Here is a 16,567-nt window from a genome sequence, read left to right as displayed (position 1 = left end):
TGGTTATAAAAACACGTAAACTCAGAAGATGTGGACTGTGACTGCACCATATATCTAGTCGTGAGTGGTGCTGACTGAAAACAGATGATTTGGAGCGATTCGTGCGCCATTTGTTGGTCATTCTAAGGACTTATTGAACTAACCTCGTATATTGGACTTCTTGCCATCTTCCATTCCAATATTGCAGGAGTGATAAGGGAAACTTTTATGGCTTCCGGGTTGTCATGTTGAATCTGAAAGATGTTTTTTGATAAGAAAATATATCGTCTAAAGTGCCCTACAGTTTGAAAATAATTTGCACTCTTCTGTTTAAATGTTTCCAAGTAAGACAAGAATCTTCATCTGCAAATCATTCCTTGAGTATACCTAATGTCTACATTCGATTTTGGTTGCGAATTAAAGTTCATGTTTACAGCTTTCATCTCAAATTATTTTGTATCAGTAGAAATATACTTGAACGACGATACATAATAACATAAATCGCCGTTAAGTTTCCAACTGCTGGTGGTAAAGAGTTGTTAGGTGAAACAGAAATTGTTACATCTAAAACTTGATAATACATTGTCTATCTAGCATGGAAACGTAGAAGAAAATTAGGCACAAAAGCAGGGTCTTTCCTGCTTTCGTATTTTATATAATCAGGCAAGAACAAATCGAGTTTTTTAAATAGAGATCTTGTGGGATCATTGTGAAATTCGATTAAACGGGTAAGGTAATTCGCAAAATATTTCCATGTTTCAACAAAGTATACTTATAAACCGTTATTTCAAGTGAAATCACTTACTCACACTGAAATATACGTTAGAAATTGTTTCATTTTCTGTCAGTGGTCATGACAGATTGTTAATGAGCAAATAATGCATGCGGTAATGGCATTAGAGCGGCAAAAAGGAAAAAAATCATACTGATACCAACTCATTAATCTGAAAAAAATTATCTTCTACAAACTGTCGAATGTATTAGTGTCATGCAGACTTTGAAGTTCATAAGAATACGTACGGAAAAACAAACGGGCGCGTATTCATTTCCAGACAAAAACTCCATATACGAGACTAGTTATTTTTAACACGAATTTTAAAATAGTCTAGCAGAACATTCTACGCTTCGTGAAATACGACTTTCAGGCGGAAAATATGATGTATAATATTTCATCGTTGGTTTTCTCCAAGTACATGGTCGCAAAGCTTCTATCGTTTTATACTTTGTGATCTGGCAAGAAAATCTCAAGTAACATGAAAGTGTGGCGCTTCATAGGGAAACTACAAATTGAAGCAAAGGGTACAGAGATGTTGTTATTTCAGTAGTAAATGCAATGAACACATCAGAAATCTGTTTCAAAGCATCATACCACTAAACGACGCAAACGTCAATATGGAAATGAACTCGGTGACATAAATGCAACAAAATCTTAGTTACATCTCAGAATATTAAATCTGCAAAAAATTGAAGCTTACATTCTCTAAAAGAAGAAAGCTTAAATTAAAATTAGAATAGCATTGCAGTAGAAAAAGAAGTTCGTTTAAAATTCTCGTATGCTACTCGTAAATATGGTGCTAACTGCGTGTTCAGTCATAAAGAGCAGAAATTTTTCTATCGCTATCGCAAGTAGCTTGTACGTATTGAACCCAACCAAAAATCCAACTCATACTGAATCTCATCACGAAGAGAATTTTTAATTAGTTTGGAATTTCTTGTACTAAACCTAAAGTACTTTAGTATTAGGTAAGAGAAAATATTCAAAGCAAAGGATTTATGTAATTGCGGTGTTTTTGTAATTCACTTCATCTAGTCATTGCTTCCATGCATAAAAACGATTGCGGGAATCTCTTCGTCCAGCCTGCTTCAGGAGGTCAGTTGACGATCAAAATGGCTGTGTTGTTTGCTATTCCGACGAGGATACCCACAAGAAGTGTATAAAAACAAATAATTAAGAAGTAGAAACGTAGCAAGGTGAGTTTTTTATTTCACCCACGCAAATCACACTTATACTTCTGCCACACTTTCGAAGATACTTCTTCATAAGAATTTGCGCACGACTTATGCACTTTTCTATTGCAAGAAACACATACCGTCCAAAGTTTTTTTCTTGTATTTTCTTCACAACCGCAAATGAGACATCGATTCTGAAGGCTAACTGTTCTGCTTACACAATCGTCTTGAAGAGCAAGGCGTAATTCACTTGGATTGAAGGACTGCATCTGAAGGGATGTGTTTTTCAGAATTAATCTGATATAATGTAATAAAAATACAACACAATTATAGCTGTCATTTTGTTTTGGAAATTTCATGTGATTAATAGTCCACCTACTTTCGTGCTTGTCAAGTTTATTCCAGAATATTTCAAAATTTGTGTGATATTCTTTTTGGAGTTCTGCTGATTTTTTGATACTGGGATTCAGTACATAGAAACTTTTCTGCTGGACATCGGAATATCTCAGAACCCAATGGTTGCCAGTTTTACTAAAATGTTTGTTGCCCTTTCACAACTTAGGTAAGGAAATTCCACATTGCGAGGTGAATCATTTAAAGAAATATTCGCAGAATAATCTATAGCTCCATTCGAAAGCCAATTATTGCCTCACAAGGTTCTTTAATCTTCAGCGTACAAGAAAATCTCTTAATGACCATCAAACTTCGTGCAGGCAACAACATAATTGCGAGAAGCATTTGAAGTGAGGTACCGATCTTTTTCTTCCGTCATTCCATTGAAACTTTCATCAATGTTTGCTTCTGTTAAAGACTATAGGTATTCTTTAGTAAGGGCGCGACCATCGTGATAAACTGTTTTCACCTTCTTACGCTTTGACCAACACTCCTGTGAGGTAAGGTCATCAGGCGCATTTTTTGGTTTTCGTTTGCGTTCATTGGTGTGCTGTTTTGGCATTAGATGCACCCCCTTTGCATGGAAGAAATGCATTAACTCGACCTCTTTCAATGTAGCCTGAATGCTTTCTTTAAGTTTCGCTATTATGCGTCCAGCTGTAATGTTGGACGATCCTTCGCAAGTAGACTCTTTTACGATTTTATAATAATTTTCAACGTCTTCATTAGAGTAGTTCTTAGAATCTTCTTTGAGAATTGCAGTCCAGAAAAAGCTTTTTCATGTAGTGAGCGTTTGTCCTCGATCATCATTTTTATTTGAATCATCATCATCCTCGATTTCATAGTCGATTTCTTCAAAAGGAACTGTTTGCTTTTCTTGCATTTCAGCAGTTGCATCCATGACTCGTTTTGTTTTTTTTTTCTGTGACATCAGTATCACGTAAAAACAATTTACCTTTCGTTTAAGATCCTTCCATTCAGAACAGTGAGCGAGTATCGCCATGCACTCGAGAATGATTTTCTTCCTTTTGCCCTTAATTTGCTTTCTGTACAAAAAATATGGAACCATTTTCATAAAATATGGATAACACGTTATAATCAACATGAAAATGAATTTATGTTTTTTACCGTCCACATGTAGGAGGGCAGCTGTTGAATACGAAATGATGTCGGTATCATTCCCAGCTTCCATTTGAGCGTTAATATTGGCCCATGACCAATCTGTAATTACTGCTTTGAATCGAGGCCTTAGATAATTGGCATTAAATTACTGGACAAAATTTAAATATTATTTTAAACAAATTTTTATGCATAAATTTAAGGTTTCTATCTTTAAATTACTTAACATTACATAATTTTGAAAGTTTTTAAATTTTTAAATAGATTTTTCAATATAACATCTTTGCTGAGATTATTTTCTTTATCGAGTGAAAATCTTGCTTGGTCACAAATCCAGCTGTTTTCTGAAGTTCATAGAGACACTCTCGAGATGGAAACCATGACTATCCTTTAAAATCGGCTTTTTCGTGATAAAATAATATTTTTAATAAACTGTCATAGATAAATTCGTAAAACAGTAAAAAGAACGTACGATGTTTCTCAATGAACTTTCTAATGAAATTAGCGATGACACTCTTAACACTCCTAGACTGGGAGTACAAAATTATGTAAGGATAATTTTTATAAATGCGCTACTTTGAAAAATACAGTAAATTTACGGAATCCGGAATTTTTGAAGTTATTATTGGCGAGAAAACGATTAGCATTTGCTTCTAATGCTCTACAACTCGGTCAAAAAAACAATGCTAGCGCAGTAAAACCGAAAATGTGAAGGATTTTAGGGTACATTTAAAAAGAGTCAAGTTTAGAGCATTATTTCTTATACAAGAGGCAATGAGCAAAATTTGAAAAAATGTATGAGTATGAAGAAAACTGTTTTGAACCAGTTACAGTTGAGGAATTTGAGAAATAATAGAAAGTGTTGCTTAAAAGTGCAAAAGCGAACAACTACATTATCTTCAATTTCAATAAACATATTAGAGTCATTCATGCTGCAAACAGTAACGGACAGGCTCTTTCAGACCCAAGGACTCACAACTAGTGGTCGGAGAAAGGTACCAGCTGTCGGCAGTAAAAATAGCCCCCACCTCCTGCTTTCTGACACTTGTTTTTCCTCAATTGCGATTGGTTCACAACAGTTTATTTCATTTTCATGCATTTCTTTAAAAGTTTCCCCATCGCCCCTTCTTTAAAAAATAATGCTTGAAGACTTGACTGTTCTTAAATATATTCGAAAATACTTTTTTTTTAAATATCAGTCTGAAATGCACACATTTTTTTTTGCATTGAAATCTTCAAGCTCATTTACGTAGAACACTTTCAGCTTTCATGTGATTATTTTTCTATTGTGCCACCTTTTTTTGGTGAGTTTTTAATCTTCAAAAGAAAATGCCTATCATTTTCTCGCCGATAGTAAGTAAATTTCATATAAGCTTGAAAATTTATTATTTGATTTTCAAAATTGTAAGCAAATAATATATCATTGGAATCGTTATAATTTGCAGATTTTGGATATTCTAACTATAAATTACTAAGTGGTGAATAAAGAAAGTTATATATATGGCGCATTTTAGTCCTTAATACGTGCAAAAGACATACGGACAATAGTTGGAAGTATTGCACATATAGCTGCTTACATTGAATATATTGAACTTGAAAATCACCTTCTAATTATATATTAAAATCTTGATGTATAATTACTAATAATATTAATATCGATATCATCCTCAAAATACTTCGCTGAAAATTATTTTTTTTTTGTCGAAGATTTATCATTTCAGTTAAAAATTCGTCTTATTAGTTGAATTTGGGTAAGAAATCATGTATTTTGTTGAAAAATCATTTCCATTTTATTTTTGAAATGTAATCTTCAAAAAATGAAATTTCAGCTATTTTACATTTGATTAAATAATATATTCTTTTTATTTATTAAGTTAAATACTTTGTTGAACATTTATTTCCCAGAATTTATCTGACATAAACAAATTTACTACAAAAATGAACAGTAGCACACAAAAAAGAATTTTCTACAATTTCTAACTGTGAAATTTTTTAAAAATAAAGATTTCTATCAAATTCAGAACTTTAATTATTTATATAAATTTGCTTATGAGCATGATTCTCATGAGCAATTTTTCTTATATACTGTTCGAAAAATGAATATTATTAAATAAATTAATAAAAATTATGCTCTAGGTATTATTTATAATAAAGGTAGAATAATAAAATTCATATGCGCCATTGCATATCGTAATGCTGTGTGCGTAGAGGAGGCAAAAACAATATTTAAACTAACTTTTTTGCATTGCTTAACATTTTTTTTCATTCATGATACTTCAAGGTATGTTATTTTTCCCTTAACAACTCTGAATTGTTTACCACAATTGTTAAATAAATTTTTAAAAATTATTAACAATATAATTGTTTAAATAATTTTTTTTTAAGAAAAAACACCTGGAGATATTGCCGAGGAGAATCCAGAACTATCTTTACTTTTTCTTTAGGACTTTTGGTTTTTTTTATAATGAAGGATATATGTTAATTAACAACGTAATTATTAAAAAATGGCTTTCTAAAAAAAGTAAAAAAAAACTCCTAGATATATGGCTCAGACGATTCCAGCGGTTATTTTAGTTTTTGGCTACGTCTATTATTTCATTTTTTATTCAAGGTCGAATTTTCAAATGTATATGCGTAGCTGACTTCTGGGTCGTAATTAATAGTAGAATTTATTTAATTTTGAAGCTATTTTAGCAAGATTTTATTTATTTACAGACAAAAATATCGTGGGATGTATAGGGTACAAGATATTGTTCGAAAAAAACAACATTTAACGTTCTTTTTTTTATAAAGAAAAATATCTTTAAGAAGTTCTAACTTTAGAACTATTCAACCTAGAACGTTTTTTTAATCGTTCAGAAATTTAAAACTGTATTTCTTATTAAAAGTTTGACATAGAAGGCATAAAAAACGCAAAATATGACCAAAACTGATATCTCAAATCTTTTTGAAAATCTAAAGGTAAAGGAATCTCTTTCAATATTAATCATATTTGAACTTTTGTTGGCCTTTTTTTGTTAGTTTAAGAAAAAATCCCCTAAATCGATAAAAACAACAAACATCGAGTTATTGTCGAAGGGGACCTAATTATTTTTTTCATATTCAGTAAAAATACTTAAGAGGCATCCCAAAGACATAATTTCTAGGGTGAAAACTTTGGCCTGCTCTTTTACGTGAAAATTATTTTTGACGAGGCACGCTATCTCTCAGGCAATATTTCCAATTAAGGATGAACATGAGTATTTATAGATTATCAGGATCATCACCAAAATATAAAAACATCATTAGACTTCTACAATTTGGGTGGTCCAAAAATGCATCAGCAATCATTTTTTTGATTTGAAAACTTAATATTTTTCTGCACATTGGAAAAAGTGTTAAAGCTTATTAAAACGTGGCGCTATGGACACAATAAGAAGGCCACCTTGTGTAAATCTCAACGAATCGCAGCCTGCCTCCAATTTGAAAACATTTTCTTCTTACCGCTTTAGGAAACTTGAAAAAATTATAACAACTTACAATCTTAAAATGACAAGACATCAGTGAAATCTGAATTAATTAAAGTATTATCTCTATTTTCAAGAATTTAAAATTCAGGACACATTGATGGTCTTTCGAATCTCTCGCCATTCTAAGTTCTAAACATAGCATTGTCTAGGAAGATGTATTTTGAACACATATATTAACGGATTTAATATTGAGGATTACTAGATCTGTGAAGATCCATGAGGCTTTATGAAACTTCAGTTATGAACACAGCTTCCTTGATGAAGATGTATTATAAATATCTAAACTTCAGCATAGATCATTATCATCATCAGCATAGATGTATTCTGAACACCTTGTTCGAGAGATTTACTTCTCAGAATAATGAGACTTTGAAAAATTGGCTGAAATGACTTGAATTGCACTTATGAACACAACTTTCTTCAAAAAGTAGTATTTGGAAACCCGAAACTACCAGTTTTACTTTTTAAAATGACCAGACCTTGGAAAAACGATCAAGGAACCCTAAATTCAAATTCAGGATACACGTTCCTCGCTGATGATGAATTTTGAATACCTGGAATATCAGACTGGCGAACCATCATCATGGTGAACGTCAATAAATTCCATTGTATGTCTGTAAAGAAAACTCCCATAGCAGCGTCCCAAACGAACATCATTACAATAAATTTATATCATTAAAATTCATAATATGCATGAAAATTGAATCATACTAATACTTAGTTCCCTGCTTTAAAATTTTTTTTTAATATTTGTAATCTTTTTTTTTACGAATGAAGAAAAAATACTGCGCATCTGCATACGTTTTCATACAGGGACCAATGTAGGGTCATATGCAGGAACCTGTATAGGATCTTATGCATGATCGTATGTCCTCTTTCGTATTTTCTGTCCTTTTTAAAAAATTTAATTTTTTAATTTTTAATCTTATTTTTTACGATTGAAATAAAATCTACTCGTCTTTTCTAAAAATTAATAATAATAAATTAATACATCTTTTTAGGCCTGTCAAGAATTATTCGTTAACAATTTCAATTCGTTTTCGGTATTTTTTGGAAGCGTAACTTTTGCCTATTTATTTTTTTCATACCTTGTGTTGTTTGTCAAAAAATTAACTTTTTTATTTTTATTGTTTTTTACGCATAATAAAAAAATTTTGCGTCATATAAAAATAATTATTAAAAATTTGTAGATTTTTTTGAATGGACAAGTTTTATCTCATTTTTTTCGTAGCTTGTGTCGTTAGTCGTTAGTTTTTTATTTTGAATATTGTTTTTTACGACTGAAAACTGAAACTACGCGTCCTATCCAAAAGTGCTTCATAACAAATTTGTATATCTTTCCAGGGCGCGCAATTTTAGCTTTTTCATTTTTCTCGTATCTTGGAGTTTGACAAAAAATGGAACTTTTTATTATTTTTAGTACGATCAAATTTTGAATGTTCAACTTTCCGACCAAATTAAAAAAGTCGTTATGGTAATATTGTAGGGCTTTCAAAAATCAATGTTTTTCTTTTCTTGACTTTTTTCATATTATGCTTTGTTTGGCTTAAAATGTTCATTTTAGTTTTTTTTTTGTTTTGAAAATGCTCTCTGATAATTTTCTTTTTATAGAAAACAGTAATTAGGATAAATTGGTTGAGTTTCCGATTACTTTGAATAACTGTTCATAGAATTTTTTAATCTTTTAAAATGTGCTTTCAATAATTTTGAAAGTGCGCTAACCCTCTGAATTTGCATCCAAAATACCTGGTTTACGAACTTGTTCTTTCTTTTTAGGCGTTGAAAAAGTGTGCTAAAGCAGAATCCAGTCAGATTAATTTTGCGAAAGTTATGATGCCTACAGAATAAAGACTAGAGACTACAGACTATTTTAGATTATATTTAGAAGTTATGACCGAGAATTTGATAATGAAATCACAATTTTGTTCCAAAAATTTTTCTAGTGTATTAAAAATTGAAATAATCAATCTCCAAGACTAGCCATCTTTTTTAATCTTTCTTAAGTCATAACATCTGTCAAGAACTGTGCCTTCAGTAATAATATCAGTCCATCTTATATCTTTTCCTTAGAGTACTTTCTTTCTCCAATTGTAAAACATCTTGAAAGCCTCTCTTTTAAATTGTTTTAATGTATTTTAATTTGGTAAATGAAAATTAGCATAATTGCATCGTAAGTTTTCCATATCCTTGAAATAATGAGTAATTTAAATAATGTTGCCCTCATCAGCATTCATGCAAATTACATCAGGGTTACTTTTCATAAAATTTTTCGTTATCAGGAAACCTTTAGAAATCTTCTGTTCCAAGTTGGCTCTAGTTGAGAGGAGTCGTGTTCACTTAGTGCTGTGATTACCAACAAATCGTAACAATTATTTGTTCCACAAACGGGCAAAGTGCTCTTTTAAACTCCTATATAATCTGGACAAATTGAAAAGACTTTAACCAAGGTTATTGAAATTCGATTGAAAAGAAATCTTATCATAGTCCATACCTAAGCTGAGGAGGACGAGAAACGAATGTTGAAAGAATGTAAAGGATCTGGAGTGGAGTTCCATACTGATACACTTCCTAGTTTTTAATCTCTGACGATGCTAGTTAAAGGTATCCCTCCGAATCTAACAATTGAGGATGTTAAAGCTAAACTGACTGTTCTAAATATTATTTAGGTGTGTCACTTTGACACAAGTAAGATTTGAAAACTGAAATTAAACTCACAATTTCCATGGTGAACTGGATGTTACGATGTAATTGAATGATGAAATCAAAAAGTTTATTTAGTTCATCTCGTCCATGTCGCGAGATGACAAAAGTGTCATCAACGTAAGAAAACCGAAATTCCGGTTTAATCTTGGCTTGTTTAAACATTTTAGTTTCTAGGTGTTCCATGAAGACATTAGCTGTTAGAGGTGAGATTAGGGATCCCATTGCTACCACTGAGGTTTGTTCGCAGAAGTGGTTATTAAACGAGAAGTAAGTATAATTGAGACAGTGTTCTATCAAAGGTATGAGCTCGAAAGGAAAGATTGTAAGAGATTTGATAATATCAATTGTATCAGAGATTAGTACTTTTGTAAAGGGAGATACTTGGGATTTTTGGGAGCACGTCTAGTATAAGAGAGATTGGATTAGTAGGTATCAATTTAGATATTGTTTGGCTGTGAAGTTTCGAGTCTTTGAAAATGTTTTTTGTTTGAGGAAGGAACTTAAACTTGGCGTAAAATGTTGGCCGTCCTATATATTGTGGATTCTGAATTGCGGATTATTTTTTCTTATTGGATTTTCGAAGGAGTTACTGCAAAATGATGTCCTATAGATAAGGCTGAAATCATTTCATTGTCGAGAGAATAGTCAGAGATTGTTTTTACTATATCTTTTAGTCGTGTTTGCTTTACTGGAAGTAATTTGTCAAATTTAATTTTTTGTTTTTGAGTGGTAAGTTGTTTCATCCCTTGAGATTGGTCAAAATATATGCGGTCAAATATGGACCAAATGTCAAATCTGTGGATGCCTGGCAGGAAAAGGTGTTTAATATTGTAAAAAATATCGTGAAAATATACAGATAAACTGCTTTCGTTTCACTGCAATTTCAGTGTTAAAACGATCTTCTTTGGCTCCTCTCACAATACGAGAGTTTGGAAAAAAGTGCCTCAACTAAATTGCTTAAATACATGTATTTCATCACAATCTAGAAATCATATGAAAATTATATTACAAATTCGTAGTTTGCCGTACAAACTAAAAATGTACAGAAGTCCAATCTCACTCGAAATGAGAAAATCGAGAAATATTGTTTGTTCCAAAGAACTCTGATATCGAATAACAGTTTTAATAATTAAGATACACTATTAAGGGGAAAATAATATGTGCTTTTTCATATTTTGCCATGAAAAAATGATTCTTCAAACAATTTCTCTTCGCAAATGGATTTGCGATGTTTTACTAGGCACGAAAAGTAAAAAATAAGAGGCAACAAGATCAGTCTCACTTGCGAACAATGCCTTTGTCGAGGAGCTCGAGTGTAGCATCAAAATTGAAAGACAAAACATACGTGAGGGACACTTTGTACTTAGCAGCTTTTTCAAACTTCTTTAGGTTCTTTTTCATTTCTATGCTGACGGCGTATTGCATGCCTCGACAGATTAGTATTATGTACTATTTTTTCCGACAGAGGAGCGAAAGCGAATAGTCGCTTTTTCCAATATACAAAGGGGAAATCCTAACTATGAAATAGTTGATTAAAGGATCAGTATGACATGGACAAATTCGGCAACTAGGATTCTATGAGCATGAAGGAGAGTTGGGGACGATAGGGGGATGGGGGCCAGAGCCCCCTTCAGGGTACAGGGGAACAGCCACGATCGAGGAAATCGGTACAGGTGTGGAATCGTATGGATTCGCTCCTCCCCAATGAAGCGAAAACGAGCGTTTTCGCTCTGCTGTCAAACACAATAGTTTTGTTAGTCATACAGCCCCAGAATTTGTTTTTCCGAGACGTGACGTGGTGCTGCGGAGATTAGTGGGAGAAGCTGTGTGAGTGTGGGGGCGGGGTGCGCGGTGCTCAATCACACTTGACTGTTTATATTCAGAGTGAACGTAGATTTAAACCGATAGATCGATCGACTTCATCCTACTCATTGCAATTTGATAATTACTTCAAATTCTTTTTTAATTCTGCAGAATTATTCTAACGCAAAAGATCGCTAATATCGTTTGATAAGGATGATATTATATAACCAGATGAAGAAGATGATGAAGACAATCAAACTCAAGCGTGGTATGAGGAATTCGATAAATGAGAATACGTCGCAGTATTACATCGTGTCATCGAAGACGTTTGTAACGAATTAAGTGCAGAATATCGTTTCTGAATCCATATAAGGAGTAGAAGTCATATACTAAGCTCAACAGCAACGAGTGATACAGATCAGGCTACTAATGGCGACAGTTTGGTGAGGTGATCTTCGACCTGTCACATTATAAAAAAACATCTCCCTGCATCGGCTCTGGAAGTTTGGGCTACTAATGGCGACAGTTTGGTGAGGTGATCTTCGACCTATCACATTATAAAAAGAACATCTTACTGCATCGGCTCTGGAAGTTTGGAAAAATGCGAAATGCCTCAATCGTAAGGGTTATCACATTTTTCATTCCTCCCGCGTCTAATCTCGTTGCGGGGATACAACTTCATAAGAGTAATTTACGTATAATTTTCCTAGAATATTTATGTATATTTCTTTATTTTGTGTGGTAAAACTGTCAACCCGAAAGAATTTTGACATCAGATGTCATCGGCCAGTCCATGGTACCGAAATCGACAGGGATAATCTTCATAGGCAAGAAAAAGAGGGAGTAAGTTTACAAACATGTTGCCCTTATCTGCATAGTCATACATGGAACATTAACCACCATCTTGATTGGGTAAGGAAAAGGTACTGACCACGAGGCAAGACAATGAGAGACAAACTTCATGGTCTCTGTCAGCCTCCGAGGGATCCACCACTGAGCCGCCATATTGTACAGGGTGTGCTAGACTCTTAGCTGCAGCATTAATCAGAGAGATAACTAGACCACCGGTTGTCGGTCATTCACTAAACTTGTCAAAGTCCATTTACGAAGCTGCCGGAAATTGAAAATTCCACCAGAATGGGTGAATGTCGCTAGGAGATAAATTCACTTTTAATTCTATATAAAGGTCCCGAGTCAAGGAAAAGGAAAAAAATCTAGAAATCACGCGGACCCTAAGGTTTTCTCTCTTAAGCATTTTCTTATATTATTTTGCCGCCGGAGTCCGCGGCATGCTTCCCAACAAGATGGCGGACTACCTTTAAATCCGAACGCGGTGATTGGTTATTGGAGTCGACTAGAGCCGAAGAAACGCAGTCATTGTTTCCCTCGTATGCAACGTTCAAACAATTCCTAAAATTCTCCGTTGAACGTCCCGTCACTTGCGCTCTGAGTCTTGAATAGTGAAGATGGTTGGACAAAGTGCTCAGCACTTGATAGTGTTAATTGGAATTTACGTGAGAGGTTAATGGCATTAAATCCTCTTGCAGCATCTCAAAAGATTAACGGAAGATCATTGCAAAGGCATTTTGTCATGCAGCTAGTGTGCCTTTTGGTCGAAACCTTTTTCTAAACTTTTTCTCGAGAAACACCACGAATGTCTTCCTGGCTCTTCATAAAAATTAAACAATAAATCTCGACTGTCGAGAAATACCAAGTTGAATCTTCTTGGTTCTCGACTGTCAAAGGGGTTTATAGTGAGGAGATCCATCTCTGAGGAACATAGTCATTGGAAAGTTACAGCTGTTAGAACGACCAAGTTTACTTCATTGTTTTAATCTTTCTTGAACTTTCAAACGCGTTTTTCTCAAATTCGCCGGTATTATCTGGAATCATGCCGGCCATGGATACACTTTTTTTGACATGGGTGTCTATGGAGTGGCGCCATATGTATTACAATAAAGATTTTAGGTTCAAACTTGCAAAATTTACTGTTCAATTGTGAGTCCATATATAGTGAAAGGTTCAAAGTTGTATATTGTTGTAGTTCGTCAAAAAAAGATACCAAAAAACGTAAGAAGCGGGCCGTCACACGGGGTGACACCCTTAAATAGTCGCTCTCGATAAGAAAGCTTGTTCTATTGTCCGATGAGTCGAAAGAACACCAGCTTTAAGGGAAGGACTGCGGTTTCCCCTTACAAGCAACTCAGGTTTTCTAAATAAATATATGCGCGTTACGTAGCTGGATTGTTTGAATGGAAAATTAAATAGAAAGACATATAGTTCGTTAAAATCTCTCTTGCTAAAGCCGAGAGTGGATGTCCACTCAGGTGAATGTCCACTTACATATCAAATTACAGCTTACACTCTGTCCAGCTAGGTCTGCTACCCATATTATATTATTGATTTTTTCTTAGCAGGGGTTCGTCAGCTGTGCGATTCAGCGCGTCACATAGTGTTTACTTCTTGGCATTTCTTGCTTGATTCCCCGAAATGAGTCAAAATTTTTGGTTGATATCTTCTTTTAAAATCCATTTTCGTTTAGGGCAGATATCCATTCAATAAACAAAATTAGATCTCGAAAGCTATCGCCTAAAAAGTGTGAACAAACGGGCTTCGAGGATGTTTCGTGAGTCGGAAGAGCGCGACTCACAACTCGGTTTTTCCACGTAATGACGTAGCAGGTATGTAGAATAATGTAAATATCTTTTTTTCTGGTAACTTAATTGTAAATCGAGTTTCCGTCCTAGGCCTATCCTGGCCAGGTTAGACCAGAGAATAAAAATAAAAAACGTGGCCCCTGGACGGGGTTACATGGTACGGCTGCATGCTCTGTGGTGCGAGAAACACCCGGAGCTATCCCACTTTTCGCAGCAACGTCTGCGGAACCATGCTGAACTGCTCCAAAAAGGGGCTACGTAAGCGAAGCGCCTACTCTGCCACAGCTAGAAAAAGCCGGCAACAGAGAAAGAGAGGCGACACTAAGACCAACCGTGAGCAGGCATCCAATAGAGGAACAGCGATGCTTTATGACCCGGAGGAACATCAACACCAAGGTTTCTTTTAAGCCTAAAGATCTGGCTGAAATGGATGACGAGCTTCGTGGACATTTTTCCGGGGAATCCGACCTCTAAGCTATCAATTATTGTGCTTATAATGCAGCGAGAGCTTTGGCCGATGCGAACCGTAAAACAAAACCAACGGTTAATCATAAGACCAAAAGACGATTGCATCAAATTGCCATAAAGATAAGCTGGGCAAGAAAGTACGCGTCCCGCATTTAAGTCAAAGCTGCTGATCATCAGGCAGCATATTGTTGAGAGAATACGGATACTATCTGACGCTAAGAGAAGTATATAGGAGCTCGAAGTATTTTGGAGAGAAGTCTACGAAGTGCAGCATAGACTGGACAAAGACTCAGAAAATATAAATAGCTTCAAGGAGTCATGTGTTACCCTCATAACACCTGATAAAGAATCCCTACCCATCACTGCCGAGGAGGTGAAAAAAGTATTAGGAGGGATGAAGAACTGTTCCGCACCGGGACCAGATTGTATCAAAAACTTCTGGTGCTAGAAGTTTTCTTCAACCAGTCAGGAGAACTTGCTCATCGTTAGATGTGTATGCTGGATGTGTACGGCCTGGATTGATTATCGGAAGCTTTCAATTCGTCCTCCCATAGACTTATCATCTGTCTTTTGGAAATCTTAGAGGTTCTTTCGCAAACAGTTAGATGCATAGAGAGATTGATGCCGCTTTGGAAAACCAGACTTACTATCTCATCTGGAAAAAATCATGTGCCAACTAACAAGGTCACCTTTCAGAGAGGTGTCTTTTATGGCGACACCATGAGCCCACTCCTCTTTTGCCTTACATTATTGCCACTACCTCTAGCACTTCGCCATTCCGATGGGTACTTGTGCGGCAAACCTGCAGATCGAAAGTACAAGGTCACTCATGTATTTTACATGGCCGTTCTTAAGATTTATACTAAAAACAAAGAGCAACTACATCTAGCTCTAAGGATTGTCGAACAGTATACTAAGGAAATTGGAATGGAATTTTGGTTAGACAAATGCGCCAAAGTTTATTTGAAGTGACGAAAACTTAATGGCATGTCTGAAGATCCTGATATCGTTGATAGAAGCGCTATGCGACATCTTTGTGCTGAAGAGACTGATACATACCTGAGCGTGCCACAGAGACACATTTAGGATGTGACATCTATTAAGGATACTCTCCGAAGCAGATACAAAAGTCTCATCCGACAGATTTGGTCTTCCGAAATGTCGGCGAGGAACAAAGTATCTGCAACGAACATGCTTGCCGTCCCGGTAGTACTCTATTCATTTGGGGTAGTTCCATGGACGAAGAACGAGCTCAGATCCCTTGATATCGGGACAAGAAAGATTATGCACATGAACAAGAGCATGCATCTTAAGACTTCCGTTCCGAAAGTATACATCTCACGCCGTCAAGGTGGTCCAGGAATATTAAGTGTTGAATGTCTTCACAACAGGATTATTCTGGGTACAGCACATAGAGTGGCAAATGGAAGAGACCCTCTTCTTAAAATGGTCAGGAATCACGAAGAAGTGGGCAAAGGAGCGTTTCTGTATAAATCAGCGGAGGAGGCTGCTGAAACACTCGGACTTGACTTCAGTATTAAGGGTGAGCAAAATGCATCAAATCTTATCTATCTCGAGTACTCACTCCTGAAAGCCCGGATTAAGAAAGCGCAAGAAAAAAACTTTCATGCAGAGCTCCTCGATAAGAGGATGCACGGTCTCTTCCACAGAAATGTGAAATATCAGTCAATGTCTTGTGACCTAACGGTTGCTTTCCTTAAATCGTCCGGAATGAAGTCTGGTACGGAGGGTTTCATTTTTGCATGACAAGACGATGTCATTTCCACTTTAACATACCGTCGCTACATTTTGAGCCAAGACATTCCTGATGATAGCTGCAGGGCGTGCCATGCACACCCTGAGCATTTAGCTCACATACTATCTAGTTGCAGTGATCCCAGATCTGAAACGAGATGCGGTCCAATACTATGACAGGGCTATGTCCGTGTGAATATAGTAGGAGACGCTGTAAATGACTGAGTTGCG

This window comes from Belonocnema kinseyi, chromosome 1 (genome assembly GCF_010883055.1).
Source record: "Belonocnema kinseyi isolate 2016_QV_RU_SX_M_011 chromosome 1, B_treatae_v1, whole genome shotgun sequence".
Lineage (NCBI taxonomy): Eukaryota > Metazoa > Arthropoda > Insecta > Hymenoptera > Cynipidae > Belonocnema > Belonocnema kinseyi.
The sequence above is the reverse complement of the archived record's forward strand: the minus strand, read 5'-3'. Positions refer to the sequence as shown.